This window comes from Podarcis raffonei, chromosome Z (assembly GCF_027172205.1).
Source record: "Podarcis raffonei isolate rPodRaf1 chromosome Z, rPodRaf1.pri, whole genome shotgun sequence".
Taxonomy (NCBI): Eukaryota; Metazoa; Chordata; class Lepidosauria; order Squamata; family Lacertidae; genus Podarcis; species Podarcis raffonei.
In genome coordinates, this window is record NC_070621.1 from 11,886,474 (window position 1) to 11,904,248 (window position 17,775).

Genomic DNA, 17,775 nt, shown 5'->3' on the forward strand with positions numbered 1-17,775 from the left:
GCCTCACCACTGAGCTGAGATCCACCCTCCCCTCCATTTCCTCCATGGTTCAGTTTCTCTCTGTCTCCAGAATGCCCTTCTGCCCTGAAAATCATTCAAAAGGTTGCATATTCCTCCAAGAGCTAAATGTAACTTTTTAAGGCCCAGATACTTGTCTTAATCATTTATTTATTTATTTATTTATTTATTTAGCTAGCTAGCTTATGAAACTCAATAAAATGTATGCCACTGTGTTGTTGTTGTTGTTGCTGTTGTTGTTGTATGTTTATATATTATTTATATTATTAGCAGGTCTTGCCTTGGTATTTTTTTTCTTATGGAATTCTAAAGCGTATGGTACTGAGGATATTATTATTATTATTATTACTACTATTATTGGTTATTACAACCAAATCCTACACAAGGAAATGGGATGTTATCCACTAACCAGACAGAGGGTTCTGTGTGAATTAAAGGCCTCCTACAGGAATTGCTTTGATCCCTGGAAAGTCTGGAGTGTTCATTCCCTACCTCTTGGAGGCATAGCCAAACAATGCTTTGCTTAAAAGCCAAAACAGATTTTGTGGCACTTTAAAGACCAACAAAGTTATTGTGACGCAGGTATGGATTTAGTTACATTTTTGCTTTGGACACACCATACGTTTTAAGAATGCCTCCCCCCACCCTCCACCCCAGTATCCTGGGAACCATGGTTTGTTAAGACTGCTGGGAATTGAAGCTTGGCGAAAGGTAAACTTTGGTTCCTAGGATTATTTCGGGGCAGAATGTGCATTAAATGCCTGGTGTGCATTCAGCCCACATCCTTAATGCTGTAGGAAATGAAGCTGAAATACACAATCCTATGTGCTGCAATCCTAACTCCACTCACTCAGGAGTAAGCCCTTTGAACTGAATAGGACTTACTTCTGAGCAGACCTGGTTCAGACTGCGATGTTAAATGTGTTTCAGTACAAGCCTGTATGTGTGCATGAAATAAGCCCCATAGAGTTCAATGAGTTTTGCCCCCAGCAAAGTGTGCATAGAATTGCAGCCTCAGCCTTTCATGCACCACAGGTCATTCACTCCTTGATTTGATGCAGAGTTCCGTGACATCTAGACTGTGCACATACCATATATTTAAAGAAAAACCCCTCAAAAAAAAATATCCTTGGGTTCTGAGAATTATAGCTCTGTGAGGGATAAACTACAATTCCCAGAATTCTAGGATGTGTGGAGAATATGTTCTAAGTGCGTGGTGTGCATGCAGCTTTACCCCTCAACTAAAGATGCCCAAAATTTCAGCCTAGCCTGTCATTCCACATAGGCTCTTTTGGAACCCAAATCAAGGGCTGGGTGCTCCTTGTTAAAACAACAACGTCAGCATATATTTATATTCTTATGGCATTTATATACCAGGTGGACCTCACAAAGTGGTTTGAATAAGATTATGACAACAGTAAAGGTAAAGGTAAAGGGACCCCTGACCATTAGGTCCAGTCATGACCGACTCTGGGGTTGCGGCGCTCATCTCGCTTTATTGGCCAGCATGACTAAGCCGCTTCTGGCGAACCAGAGCAGAGCACAGAAATGCCGTTTACCTTCCCGCCAGAGTGGTACCTATTTATCTACTTGCACTTTGATGTGCTTTCAACCTGCTAGGTTGGCAGGAGCAGGGACTGAGCAACAGGAGCTCACCCCATCATGGGGATTCGAACCACCGACCTTCCGATCAGCAAGTCCTAGGTTCTGTGGTTTAACCCACAGCGCCACTGTAGAAAGGATAAGACCACTTATTTGTTGGGAAAAAGTTGTTCCAGCTTCTTCTCCATTCCCATGGGGATGGGGGAGATGGTCCTTCAGATGTCCTTGTGGTGGTTGTGTGTGTGTGTTGCAGGGGTGGGGTGAAGAGGCTGCTACAGAAGCTGGACGGTGACAATTCCTCAAGCTCCTTTCTTCTCCACTCTGTTCAGGGGCAATATGGTATTGCATTATTTTTTTCTCCCCAGTCAGCAGTCTTCTCAGTTAAAAATTAACTCTTTTAAGAATATGCCTGCAGTTTGATTACCCAGCCTAGAATTAATGAGCCATTATAGGTGCTAATGGGCCCAGGTGAAGATCTGTGAAGGACTGGGTGCCTTTCCCCATGTGCTGGGGACTAGTGTGCCCTTGTTCTGAGCTTCCCAGAATTGTTCCCATAAGCTGAACAATGTTTGTGCTAATGATGACAACAGCAGCAGCAGCAGCCTGTGTTTCAGGAAAATCTGCCATGCATTGCTTCTGTAGCATGAATCATTAGGGATTCTGTGGGAGCGTGGCTTGCGCCAGTAATGTGCTTAAGATGAAAAGGAGGCTTTTAATGAAGACTTCTATGCCAAAAAACACGGAACCTGTGGTTCTCCAGATGTGGTTGGACTACAATTCTCAGTGTCTCATGGCTAAACTATGGAACTTGCTCTCAGAGGAGGCAGTGGTGGCCACCAACTTAGCTGGCTTTAGAAAAAGATTACACAAATTCATGGAGGACAAGGCTATTAATGGCTACCCGTGGTGGCTATGCTCTACCTCTGCTGCCAGAGGCATTATGCCTCTGATTACCAGTTGCAGGGAGCCACATGTGGTCAGAGTGCTATTGCACTTGTGTTTAGCTTGCAGGATTCCCACAGACCTCTGGTTGGCCACTGTAAGAATAGGATGCTGGTCTAGATGGGTCAATGGCCTCATCCAGCAGGCTTTTCCCATGTTCTTTTGTTTGTGCCCAGAGAGGGCATGCTAGCTACATGGAGTCCAGCAACATTGGGAGGGCCACAGAGACCTCCCTGCTGTAGGTCGATGTTGCTTGATTCAATGGAACAGTCTACCTGAATATTACTTAGACAGCTGTGCCTGACACTACCAACCTTTCTCACTGATTTGTTCACAGTGAAACAAATCCTAAAGTTCTGGTCTTAAAAAGTTAATTAGACAGCAGTGGTACCTATTTATCTACTTGCACTGGCATGCTTTCGAACTGCTAGGTTGGCAGGAGCTGGGACAGAGCAACGGGAGCTCACTCCCTCACAGGGATTCGAACCACTGACCTTCTGAACAGCAAGCCCAAGAGGCTCAGTGGTTTAAACCACAGCACCACCTGCTGTGTTCTACCCACCACTGTAAGAGGCAATAATGCAATAATAATAATAATAATAATAATAATAATAATAATAATAATAATAATAATGCAATAATTTATTGCAATAAATTAATAAGAGGCAATAATAATAAGAGGCAATAATACCTATTGCTGGAAATCACTCAGGGAGAATGCTGTTGGAGGAGGAACTATATTTGCCCAGCCATTGTGAAAGCAATGGTGTGCCCTGGATGTGTGCCCTAAATAGGTGAGCTGAAAGACCTTGTGTTCTGGATATGATGTGAAAGTTCCATCTCATCATCATTTTGCCAACGGGCCTGAAACAAAATGTTGCTGTGTAGAGGTACTCCTTGGTTCTGATTCTGGCCACTTCCTTCCATTCTATCCCTCCCCAGCAATCAGGCAGCATTCCAAGGCTTCCCAGCATGCTCATTTTGAGGATTCTACCTGTCCCTAGTGTGGGTCTCTCTCTCTCTCTCTCTCTCTCTCTCTCTCTCTCTCTCTCTCTCTCTCTGCACATGTGTGTGCTCACCATAGCTTTTTGTGCTTCTGCAAGCTTAAGGGAATATGGGAGGCCCTCTCTAAGCTTTATATTAGAAGACTGACCTACAGAGGGTCCATAGCCAGGTGGTGGTGCATCTGCTTCAGATAGAAACATTCCATGTTCACCATCTTCTCAAGTTAACACGATTTAGGTAGCACCCATTGCCTCATGGTTGTGTATCTGCTTTGCAAGGGGAAAGTCCCATGTTCAGTTCCTAGCAGCTCTCTCTCTCTCTCTCTCCAATCAGGTATCAGATGCTGGGGAAATCTCTCTGTCTGATAGGATTGCCAGCTTGGCCCTGCGATTGTGAGTGCCTGGGACCATGAGTGCCATGCAGCATGCATGGCCCTGGCACCAAAATGTGTGGGTGCCTGCCCACCCCCTGCATGGGGCACCCAGGGCCCCAGGGTGTTGGCATCTATGCTGCCTTAGATCCTGGAAAGCTACCTACAACTCTGGCAGTCAGTATTGGGCAAGATGGACCGTTGGCCCCAATGCATGGCAATTTCATATGAAAATGAATTTCAGTATTTCCTGGGAGATATTTATGTGTAGGGACAGAAAGGCTTCTTTGACAAGTAGCACAAATTTCCCCTGGTGTAGGAATCCTTGGGTCTTTAAAGAGAGGTACCATAGGCAGAAATCTAACAAGTGCTGTTTCCCCTGGAAGGAGATGGATTTATGCAGTTCTTATTTTCTTATGAGATGGTCCAATCCGAAGGTCCTGTCAGTCATATTAGCACACGGGGGGGGGGGGACAGGGACAACGACCTCAGGCTTGAGCTGCCTCTTGATTAGATGAATGGAGTATTTTGTGTATGTAGAAACTACTGTATAGAGGTAAAATTTACATCCTTTGCCCTACCCACTTTTGCCATCACTGGCATGATGTGGCCCACGGATGGTTGCAAAGAAGCAAGTGTGGCCCTCAGATTGAAAATGCCCATGTACCAGAGGCACTGTAGCTCTAATCATCAGACGCTGAGAGAAGCGGCAAGATTTTCTCACGTGGTTCTAGAGATTGCGTTTCTTGGGTAGCCACTGTCAAGTATCTGATGCTGGTGCTTGACAGATATTATGTTTGATTCAGGCAAAGCATTATTTTGGATTTAGTTTTTATGGGTAATTTAATTACTCTGACCTTTATCAATATGGTACAAGCTGGCAGGTGTGTGTGTTGAATGCCATAAAAATATATTGATGTTTCCAGTACTTGTCTGTGTTTAACAAATTGCACATAGGAGGGGTGTGTGTGCGCGCGCCCACAAACATCTAATGCATGGTGATTTGCATGTTGTATATTACTATGTTTTGAAGTGGAAATGATAGTGCATCTTTTTATTTCTATTCTTAATTAAGGCTGAAATTGTAAGCGTCCTTTAAACACAATGAGACTTTTGTACTGGAATGCAGGAAGTTGCCTTATACTGAATCAGACAATGACTTGTCCCCTGGTGTTGTCTACACTGACTGGCAGCAGCTGCCCAGATTCCAGACAGTTAATCTTTCTCATTCCAACCTGGAGATAATGGGGACTGAACCTGGGACCTTCTGCAGGCAAAGCATGTGTTCTACCACTGAACTGTGATGCGTCTCCATAATGTGCACAGGATTGGGCATGCCTCTCCATTAATGGAGCATGGAACTTGCAGCAAAATGCTGCAGTATAGAGTTTTTCTTCTCAGGATGCCTGCCACTGTACTCTATTCTCTCTCTCCCCACTCTGCATATTTCCATTTAGCTGCCTATAGTCCTTCAGCATTTTGTGATCACTGAGCATGCTCAGTCCTCATTGACAGAAGTGGCTGATGCCCCGTGGGACTGGCAGAGTGTAAGGCAAGGAGACCAGCAGTAGGGGGAGCCAGAGCTAATGACAGGCAGAGCCATCTCCCGACTGGTTGGTAAGAAAGGCAGCGGGGATTGGCTGAAGACTGAGGATTGGGCCTAATGTACAAGCCTCCTCCATTGCTAATTGGCCTTTTAAAAGTTATTCCTTCTGTAGGGCTCTTTCCATCCCTGAAGATAACATGTACTTCAGAAAACAGGATTCCCACAAGCCTGCTGACATTTTCATCTTTTGGGGAATGGCACTGTGGGTTAAACCACAGAGCCTAGGACTTGCCGATCAGAAGGTTGGTGGTTCGAATCCCCACGACGGGGTGAGCTCCCATTGCTCAGTCACTGCCCCTGCCAACCTAACAGTTCGAAAGCACGTCAAAGTGCAAGTAGATAAATAGGTACTGCTCTGGCGGGAAGGTAAACGGTGTTTCTGTGTGCTGCTCTGGTTCGCCAGAAGCGGCTTAGTCATGCTGGCCACATGACCCGGAAGCTGTACGCCGGCTCCCTTGGCCAGTAAAGCGAGATGAGTGCCGCAACCCCACGACTGGACCTAATGGTCAGGGGTCCCTTTACCTTTACAACTTGGGTCACCATTGCAAGGGCACTCATAAGCTGAACATTGGGAATAGAGGAATGGATGGTAGTAAGGCTATAATCCTGTTAGGAAGTAAGTTCCTTTGGTTTCAATGGGGCTTTGACCTGTGTAAAAATACAGTAAAAAAAAAGGAAAAGAAATGGACTGATTTAATACAACAACCAGAAGTTGAAGATATAATTGTATATTTAAAGCCTGCACAGACACCATACATTTAAAGCACATGACTCCACCCTGAAATATCCTGGGAGCTGTAGTTTAAGGGTGCAGGGAATTGTAGTCCTGTGAGGGGTAACTACAGTTCCCAGGGTTCTTTGGGATGGGCGAGTACGTTAAATGTATGATGTGTAAACCACCCCTTTTCCCAGAATATATATTTAAAGCCATTATATTTAAATAGAATGAAGAAAGGAAAAAATATTTTAAAACAAACAATTTTTGTAAGGGGATTGCAAGTCCTACTCAGAGCAGCAGACCCACAGAAATGAATAGTCCTTAGACATGTTCATGAATGCCAATGGGTCTACTCAGAGCAGGGGTAACACTGAAGACAACAACCCCCCTACCCCACAACAAATGATGATGTCATTGTCATCATTATCATTAGTTGCTGTTTATTAAATTTGTGTTTATGTTTGTTGGGAGTAAATAATATGAATCTGACAAAAGTAGGGGAATACTGGGCAAAGATATTTTTGAAAAGGGGTGGAGAAGAAAAATATTGGGAAATTCCACTGACTCCACCTATTAAATCTGAGGGAGGAGTGGGAATTTTCTACTGCTTGAGGGGTGAAGAGATTCCCTCCACCTCCCATTGCCCTTTTCCCTGCTTTGCTGAAATATTTGCCCCTTGCTAAGGCCAATTGGTTTATCCACGGAGCTCTGGAGTTCTTCCCCCAAAGTCCTGTCCTAAAAGCACCCCCGTAATCCTGATGGAGTCACCTAAACCAAAGTTCATGGTCTCTTGTGAGGGGTAGTAGTTAGTTGTTGTTCTGTTAAACTTTCCAAGCATAGCTCTAACTCAAGGTGTGTTTCAAACTTTTCAAGGTGTGCAAAATGAAAGACTTTGCTAACATTATTCTTTCCATGTACATTTTTGGGAGAATCATTGGGTTGTCTCCATCTAATTTATACACAGAATAGACCTGTTGAAATTTAACACACCTAACGCTGAATTTAGTGCCGATAAATTTCAATGGGTCTACTATGACTAATGTTAGTGCACAACCCTGTATCATTACTCCATTGCTAAATTTGTTTTCATCGAACACGCCAAGTATCACTTAGGCAATCTGTTTAGAAACATCGGAAGATGCTTTCTACTGAGGCAGTCAGTTGGTCCATCTAGCTCGCATTGCCTACACGAACTGGCCGCAGCTCTCCAGGGTTTCAGACATGGAGACCCTCTCAGCCCTACTAGGGGATGCCAGGGATTGAACTAGGGGCCTTCTGTGTAGAAATCAAATGCTCTAACAGAGGACCTGCCCACCCCTGAGGCAAGGTGAGGTGACCACCTCAGGTGGCACTATCCAGAGGGGCAGCAGATCTGGCCTCTGAGGAATGTGTCACCTGCTGCTGCTGTCATGCGCTCCTTGGACCTGCTGCTTCTACAGCGCCCTCTCTGACAATGGGAGGCACTCCTGACATCCTGCTACCCTTAGGTAGGAGGTGGCTGCCCTCTAGGCTGTCTTGGGCTGATTTAGAGCAGGCCCATTTGAATCGCACTTCAACCATCAGGTAAGGTAAAAAGGTAAAGGACCACTGGACGGTTAAGTCCAGTCAAAGGTGACTCTTGGGTTGCGGCGCTCATCTCGCTTTCAGGCCGAGGAAGCCGGCGTTTGTCCACAGACAGCTTTCCTGGCCATGTGGCCAGCGTGACTAAACCGCTTCTGGCGCAACGGAATATCATCAGGTAAGGTTGATTTGATTCCCCCTTGTTCCTGACGTTCACTCAACCCTCCTTCCCTGACCAGAGCGGCACCATTTTGTAGTTTGCCTCAGATGCCAAAATGTCAGCCCTGCTCTACCACTGAGCCTCAGCCTTTCCCCCACTTTCTTCAGTGGTTCAGCTTCCCCCTCTCCAGAATGTTTCTACCCTAAGAACCAAATGAGCACCCAGAAGAAGAGCTCAGTGTCATTCAGAACCTTGGATATTCCTCCAGGAGCGAACAACTCAAAGACACTTAGGTTGCTGTTTCACATCTGCCCATGGAACAGCAGCAAAATGGAGCCTCTTTGAGGCAGAGCATTGCCTTAACAAGCTATTTACTTAGCTTCATCGGATGGTCCCAAGTTCCAGTATTATAAGAGAGTATCCAGTTTCTCCACGCTATTCGCGCGCGCACACACAAATATCATTGGGAAGTACACTGGAATGGTCCCCCTCCTCATATTCCCTTCTAGTAGTTTCTTAAACACATGCACACAGCTCCTTCCATAGGAGCCAACTCCTAGGGGCAGACGTCTCTTCAGGACCCCCAATAAAATATTAGAGGGGTCGCCCTCCCCAAGTTGATTATCATTGCCATTCAAATGGTGTGCATGCACCACGTCTTGTGATTGAGCATGCGGGTCAGGGCTTACCTGCTGCCCCCATCATTTTATTTAAGTTGGCACCCCTGCCTCCTCCTATTAGCTTATACCAGGTCTTGCTATCATCTTGACCAGTCTTGATATCTCCTGCCTTTCTCCCACATAACTTGCCAGGTGAAAGAAAACACGCCCTATCCAAATGCCCTTGTACAGCCTCGACCTCCTCACTCTGTTCTCAAATGCCAGGTGCAGGGTGTGTGTGTTGAGTGAGACTGGGGACGGCGCGTTCCTCAGCTCGCTTTTGATGGTGTCTTTCCTTCCACCCACCACCCCTTTCGAATGTTTAATGCTGTGTGTGTTATCCCAGACGCAATTCCTCCCCCACTCCCCGTTCTGAAACGTGAAAATGTATCCCTTCTTTCGCGCGGGATCCATTAGAGGGCTTTAATATCCGTCTTTTTACAGCTGGAAGTTAAAAGCGCCTAAACCAGATTCGTGAACTCTGACATGCTCGCCGCCAGGTCCAACTGGGAAGAGGGAGGGAGAGGGGTGGGTGGGTCGTTGTGGAAAGGGTGCGAGAGAAAGGGGGGCCGCGACGGCTGGCTCCTCCAGAAGGGTGGAGGCATTATAACGTAAAATATATAAATATAAATATGTATATGTATATTAAAAGATGCAGCTGGGTTGGAGAGTTGCGAAGAAGGAATGCGCGCCCAGCGGCCCAGGGCGAACCGCCGCTCTCCAAAGGCCCATGAACCTCTCCAAAAGCGTAGGACGCATCTAGAAATGCGCCCTTTCTTCTTCTTCTTCTTCTTCTTCTTCTTCTTCTTCTTCTTCTTCTTCTTCTTCTTCTTCTTCTTCTTCTTCTTCTTCTTCTTCTTCGTCCCCCCTTTCCAAGAGCAGAGCACATTTTCCTCCCCTCGGGAATTTCTCTATCGCCAAAGAGCAGGAGATCTTCCTACCTGGCACTTTTAGAGGAAATCTTAACTACTACCTCCCTCCCCTTCAGCTAACAAGCCGGCTTTGGAGAACCCTGCTTAAATCCAACCCATTTCCTTCGCTGGGGTTTCTTTATCCCAACCCCCGCCCACCTTTGCTTCGTCCGACTTTGGTTGCCAGAGAAGTTTGCCAAAAGAGTCACCTTTCGGCACTACTTAAGGGCGACTCCCTGGCTTAAGTTGGGCTGCCTTTACATATTTCCTGGGCCTCGCTGGCTGGATTCTGCCCCCCCTTTCTTTTTACTTACTGCTTCGGTTTGTCAAAACCAACGAGGATTTCCTCTTTTCATACCTTGAGATCCCTGTCATTAGCACTCGGAATTAACTCCTTTTCTTATATCCGGTTGCAGCGGAATAAAGTAACATTGATCCTGAGCCTTTTCACGGAGAGGCCTGCAAGAAACGCTGGTTTAGCACCATAGTGTCCCACTTTGCCCTAGTGAGGACAGGAAAGGGAACGTGGCGGGGAATGCGTTTTGCCCCTTTCCTACGTCTGAGAGAGAATTATCCTTCCTTGCTTCGGTTTGGTTTGCTCCAATTTTATTAGCACAGAATCAAGATTGTTTTCTGTAGAGCGCCCCTTTCCATTCAGAGAAAAGGGCTGATCTACAGACACACTCCTGCGGGCGCTCCTGAAGCTGAACTCACACCCCAGACCGTGTGCGCTCTGCTGCGGGGCAAAACCCACTCCGACCCATCTCCATTTTTCCAACCAAGCTCCCCAGGGGAGCACGGCGGAATTCGGTTTCAATTCGAGTCCTCCCACAATAGTTGTGAACAAATCAGATCCCTTTCAATCTTAATCCGAAAGTAAATGGGCCTGGGAGCCCAGCCAGGGGTTTACGGTACTTTATTCTAATCGGCCCCGATCTCCAATGCCCTAGTTGCGGAAAGGAGCTGCTTGTGCGGATGAAGCGAATCCAGCCCGTTACTTTATTCCACGTAAGGATCACATTTGGAACAGTTACAGGGCTACAAAAGTGATCCAAGCACGCGTTAAACGGGGTCGTCGTCGGCGTTGCTGCTGCTCTAATATAGCAAATGTTAGAGAAGACCCTTTGAAATAGATGGACATGACTAACTTGGGTGTGTTAATTTCAATGGGTCTGCTCGAAGTAGAATTTAGTTGGATACAACCACTACCACCAACAAATTTATACAGTATACAGCTCAGTGCCAAAATAAGATTCTAAGCATAAAAACGCTCCACCCAGGAAGATGGCGGTGGTGATGGTATCTCGCTCTGTTTTAAGGTAATCTTTCGCAGCGTTTAGTTTTGCCTCCAGGGGACTCGCGAATCGAATGCTTTTTGGGGTGGACGGTGGTCCTAATTTCCCGCTTCTAGCATCGAACGAAGTAAGCTGTTCTTGCCAGACTCGTTGCCAGGAATGTTGCGATAACGGGTGCGGGGAGAGGCTCTTCTATGGGATAGCAACAGGGAACCATTGCAGAACATCATAAATATGTGCAGGCAGCCTGGTATCCTTGCTAATCTGATTGGTTCCTGGAGAGCATTAGCCGTTTGCTTTGATGGTTTTCCGATAAGTAAGAGGACTGGATTTATATTTTCCTTTTATGTAAGATGAACATTCGCCAATGAGAACGCCCATCCGGGGGCTACACTCTTGCCTATGGGATCTCTTTGCCGTTCGGAATCAATGGAAGCCGGGGATTTCGCCCCGGATTCTACAGTAACAGGGAAGTTGTGGCTCTGGCTGCGGATGTGGCTGGACTCCAACCCCACATCCTTCCCGGCTATTAGCCACGGTGGCCGGGGCTCTGGTGGGCGTTAAAGTCCTACAGCATTGCGGTGGAGGCGGGGTGTCGCCGCATCTCAGCCCTAGGTTTGAAGTTGCAACCTTGGCTAGGAGGTCAGTCCCACTAAACCAACCCCAGGCAACGGGGAATGGGCCCTGCCTCAGGGTAGAGCTTTGCGCCCAGAAGGTCTCAGGTTCAAACCCCAGCATCTCCAGGAAGGACCGGAAGAAGCACCTGGTCTGAAACCCTGCTGCTTCCGGTCAGTGTAGACAATACTGAGCTGGATGGAGCAACGGTCTGAGTCGGTATAAGGCAGCATTCTATGCAACACAATTCTGCTTACTTTCAAGTATGCATTCACAGGGGATCAAGGGGTTGCATATTTTTTAACGGGCCCTAAGACTTCTGGATGCTTTTCCTGGAAACATGTGCCAGCGACACCCTTTTCTCCGTTGGAAAAGTCTAATTGCCCATGAGTTCCGATCAATGGACTTTTGGTACTTCCACGATGTCTGTTGGGAGAAGGGGGATAGTGAGGGAACCTTCCCTTAATTAGCCTTTCCTGGCTCTCCTCCTCCTCCCCCCCCTTCTTTTGCCTTTTTCAAAAATGTGGTTTCCTGGCGTTCAAAGGGCCCGTTCTGGGGTTTTTTAATTCCCCGCCGGCCTTCGGCAGCTTTTGCGCAGCGGCGAGCGGGTAATTTATAGCGGAGCCTTCAGAGCCAGCGCGGTCGAGCGGGAAGCTCGCTCCTACACGCCTTGGCCGAGGCATAAATCACAGGAAAGGCGCACACTCCTTCCTCCACCCGCCCCCACTCTGCGGTCACTCAGTGAGAACGGGGCGAGGTGGACACCAACCTGCTTCCCGGAGCAGGTGCCTACTCTTTTACGCCCTCCGCCAAGTTCCAACAGGCTCTGCGACTTGGAACAGGTTAAAAATATAACATGCTATTTAGGAGTTCCCGGAAAGGAAAAGGGATCTCTCCGCAGCGACTGGGGATCCCGTGGCCTCGATTCCTAGCCTCCTGGCGATGCAGTAGGGTTACTTCTGGTGCTGGCTGGCCATCTCTCTATATCTATATCTATATCTATATCTATATCTATATCTATATCTATATCTATATCTATATCTATCTATCTATCTATCATCTATCTATCTATCTATTTATCTATATCTATCATCTATCTATCTATCTATCTATCATTTATCTATCTATCATCTATCTATCTATCTATCTATCTAATCTATCTATCATCTATCTATATCTATCTATCATCTATCTATCTATCTATCTATCTATCTATCTATCATCTATCATCTATCTATATCCATCTATCATCTATCTATCATCTATCATCTATCTATCTATCTATCTATCTATCTATCATCTATCTATCTATCATCTATCTATCATCTATATCCATCTATCATATATCTATCATCTATCATCTATCATCTATCATCTATCATCTATCTATCTATCTATCTATCTATCTATCATCTATCTATCATCTATCATCTATCATCTATCTATCTATCTATCTATCTATCTATCTATCTATCTATCATCTATCATCTATCTATCATCTATCTATCATCTATCATCTATCATCTATCTATCTATCTCTATCCCATTTTCCCCCCTCCAATGAACGCGAAGGCGGCATTTGCGGTTCTCCTCATTTAATCCCCACAACAACCCTGTGAGTTAGGGACTGAGAGGCAGTGGGGCAAGGGTGCGCAGACAATTGCATGGGCAGTGTGGTGCAGTGGGTAGAGTGTTGGACTAGGACCTAAGATACTAGGGTTCACATCCCCACTCGACCCTGAAGCTCGCTAGGTGATCTTGGAAACAGCCACTGCCTCTCAGCCTAACCTACCTCACAGGGTTATTGTGATTGATCATCGTAATCATTTTGACCTCCCAAGGTCCAAATCCGGCAGTCTAATCTCTACACCACAACTGGCTTTCCTTTCCTTTCCTTTCCTTTCCTTTCCTTTCCTTTCCTTTCCTTTCCTTTCCTTTCCTTTCCGCAGCCGTTTTGGGTTTGTAACTACCTGGAGTCAGTGACCTACCTACTTTTGGGGGGGCCCTGAAGCTTGAACTGTTATGGTGGCCTCTTTGCAACCAGCAACAGGTCTGGGTAACTACTATTATCTTCAATGCGGTTGCTTGCAACAACCTTTACAACATCTGTGCTATTGATTCTCAAACGTTGGGTTTGTTAAAATATATACAAAAAACCCCAAGCAATTTCACTCAAATCCATGCAACTCAAATTAGGTCTACTAGACCCATTTTTAAAAAGCGATTTGGACTGAGGTTGCTTCTGGGGGCCCTGCGAGATAAGGGACCCTGAAGCTGAAGTTTCAGAATATTAGTTTCAGAATAGATCCGCCCCTGCCTGGAGCGGTGATCTCAGTGCAACCTGCAATCGTTGGCGTAGCCGGGATTTTTGTTAGAGGGATTTGTATTTATTTTTATTGATTTAGGAGGGAAGTTGCCTCTCCTACCCCCACCCCCATGCGCGCAGTGTCGTTAGATCTGTACCGGGGTTTACAAAAGATCAGGCCAAAGTCTCCTGTGGTGGTCACAGTGGCCAACCCAACGCCTCCAAGGGAATCCCAGAAGCAGGTCCTGAGCGCAGCGGCGCTCTCCTCGCCTGCGATTCCCAGCCATTGGCCTTCGCTCCGAGAGTGCAGGTGGTACATTGCCTTATCCTCAATGAATCCCCGAATTCCTACACTTGTTCAGAAGGAAGTCCGGCAGAGTTCGATGGGTGCTATCCTATCCTAGGCACCCTCTTTCCTGGGAGGATGTTTCACTTAACACAGTGGGGTTTGCTCCAGATTAAAATTGGCTTGGGTCTGTGCGGCTGGCTTCGTCTATTTATTTTAGCTGAGAGTCCCCGTTCGAAATTTACCAAAGTCCACCTCCTTCAAACGTTGGTTTTCTCCACCAACATCTATGGCAGTTTACGGCAGAATATAAGGAAGCAGATGGGAGGTTGTATCCTAGTTTTGGAGAGTCATCTACTTTCAGATGATATTTCAGATAATGTATTTTCAGCCCGGTGGGAGAGAGTCTGTTTTGGATGCAGACAGTAGCATAGGAAGGCAGGGGCAGGAGAGGGCGACTGGGAGCCACAGTCCCTCCGGGTGCTTGGGTAGGGCGATGTCCCACGAAAAGCTCAGCAGCTCTGGGTGATCGCCGGCGGGGGTTGCTACGCCAGTGCACACAGAAGGTCTCCGGTTGGACCCCGGGCAGCTCCAGGTAGGGCTGGGAGATAGACGTCCTGTCTGAATTGCTAGAGAGGCGCTGCTAATGGAATAAAGCAGCTTCTTGTTCGTCCACTCTCTGTCTCAAGGTGCTCACATAGTTTAGCCAACAAACCTAAGTAGTTATAAAATCCACTGGTTGAAAACACGCACACACACACACACGTCAGTGGCACTGGTACCAGGATTGCGCAGAGTTTAAGCACGTGTTTACAGCTGCAGGCCCATATAGTTTTCCTAGCAAAGAAGGCAGTCACTGAATTTACTCCCAAGCAAACGCGCATGGGATCAAACTGCGGATTTATTCCCACGGATAAGAACAGGCTACAAAAACGCTTAGATTGGAATCGCGACCTGAACTTGTGTGTGTGCGCGTGCGTGCGTGTAAAAAAAGTCTAGGCGCGCACTATCGGCAGCTTTCCGCGGGAATAAGGTGCATAAGCGACCTGTTGACGGTCAGGACCTAAACGGTCATCTCTGCCTGCGCCCTATTGCACTACGCAGCGGAAAACCGCTTCATTGCGATTAATATAGTCTATCAAGTAAACACGATTTAGAAACCTCGAACTCATTATCTCCCTTTGGGGTCAGGATCCAAATGTCCAAAGATGATTTTTGGAAAGTGGGACTTCGGTAATGCAAAAGTTATATAGGAGGAATTGATATCGCGACTGCAGATATGACAGTGATTTCCTCAGGCATGTGTGTTTTACATTTATTTTAGCATGAAAGACAAACACGAGTGTGAAAACTTCCCTCGGAAATGCATGGGGTTTAGACGTTTGTTTGCCAGTGGTGCCAAGTTGAATAAAATTTTGGGGGAGCCCAGGTGAGCCCCGTCGACATAATCGATCACAAGACGGGGTTCGCACACCCCATTTGAATAATAATGCCCGTCAACCTGGGGGTGGGGAAGTAGCACTCTCAAATAATTTAATGGGGGGGGCGGCAAAGGGACTTTGGCCCCTAGGAATTAACTCCTACGATTGGATCAATGCATAATAATGGGTTGTATCCGACTAACTCAGAGTAGACCCACTGAAATAAAGGAACTTGATTCTATAATCGAGTCGAATTAATAATAATAATAATAATAATAATAATAATAATAATAATACAGCCCTGTTCCTGTGACTGTACTATATTTTAACAGTTTTAAATTGTTGTATCCTCCCCAGGGGATCTGTTGGTAAAGGGCAGGTCATAAATTTTATCATAATCGTAATCATAATTCAACAATAGTTCTCATTTAATTATATTGATGTTCGTTTTAACTTTTAAAAAAATCCGTAAAAACACACGGATTCATCATTCATGGATTTTAATCCTACCTGGGCATAAACCAGAAGCAGGTTTAATGGACTGAAATTGAATTTATTTTTCAGTGCTGGGAAGTGGGATCCAGATCATTCCCACTCTCTATCCCGCCCCTTCCCAACACATTTCATGTCCATTGTTTCCGCTGAGACTTCCAACACCTGCTGGAATCTCTCCTGATGAAATCAATGGCGCTTTTGTTTGTTGGTTTGTTTTAAACAACAGCTTATGAACGGATTGTCCGACCTCCCCTTGTTAGGGATGCCATTCTGAGAACCCGCACGCGACCGCCGCCCCCCCCAGCCCAAAATAAATTAGTGATTTCAAATCTGTGGGGTATTTTATTTATTTCAGCCGCGTTGATCAGCCGCCCAGACACTGCGTTATCCAAGCTGATTACAAAGCATATCTCAGGAAAATGCAGCAATAAATCCAGAATGAAAATAAATAAATCAGTAAACACATTCTCACAAGTACATTGCGGGGGGGGGGCGCGTTTTCCTGGATTCTACAGGAAGGGGTGGGGGACACACACACACAATCCCATTTTATTTTTTTTATTCGATTTTAGTAAATCCAGCGATGGGGATATCAAGGGGTAGCCCACAGACCTTTCCCTCCCCCCCCCCACAAATAAGAGCCGTTTCCAGATTTCTGATGAGACTGGAGTGTGGGGGGAGAGAGACCTTTAGGGGTCCCGTTTCATAAGGTACAACTGCAATCGCCATTTCCTTCCCCGTTCCTTTGATCCCACCAATGTGCTAAAATTCCATTCGCTCTGTTTAAAACGCGGAGTGGGGGGTGGGGGGGGGCGAGGCGAATCCCAGTCAGGCAGTTCGGGTGAAATCCAACGGGAGTCCAGCACGGCAAACGTGGCTGTTTTGTGCCGGATGACTCGCTTGAGGATTTTTAATTTATTTAATTTATTTAGGTGGGGGGGTATTTAAAAATAATAAAAACAGGTTTGCGTTTGATCGTGTAACGTCCACATCATATGTGTACACACGTACACACACACACACAAGCAAACAAACTCTTGCCTCGCCTACTCCAATAAGCTCCACCGAAGGAATTTGAAAACAGTTTGTCTCCTAAGTGCCACGACGATTAGTAATAATGAGCAATCATAGCTCCTATAAATAATACTGCGTTGTATGTAAATTCCGAGCAGAGTAAGCCCACTGAAATAAATGAACCCTAAGTAGGCCTTCTCTGCTGATTTCAGCGGGTCTACTCTGAACACTGGGTGGTAGCCCCCAAATAGCGAAAGGGTGAATGAGATAATAAATTTCGAAACAAAATAAAATCGACCCCCCCATTTTTTAAAAGGCTTCTTTTCTCTTTGTCATTCAGATGGAGAAAAAACCCCAAATATCCCAAAGAAGGCTTTCACTAAGCTTAATTCAAACGTCTTCTTCTAGAAATGAGACGAAGGATTAAGGATAGACACAACAGACGGAAGGAAACGCGACCAGCATTGTGGAAACAACTCGGCGAAGATATACTCCGGTACGATATTTTAATTATCGTCCCTAATATGAGATTATTATACATATTGCATTGATAGCCTGAGCGTTACCGATGTATATATACATAACATCTCTTCTTCCCCTAATGACTTTGAGCAATATATTTTGCGGTAGCTAAATTGTCCCAAATACGCAGGAACTTTCGCTCTTCCTTCGTTCTTGCTTCCTGACTTAGACAAAACTAAAGACGTGTAAAGGCAGGCTTTTAACACCCACACCACCACCACTTAAAGTAATATAATAAATGACGGTGGCAATATTAACGCTATCCCGAGTC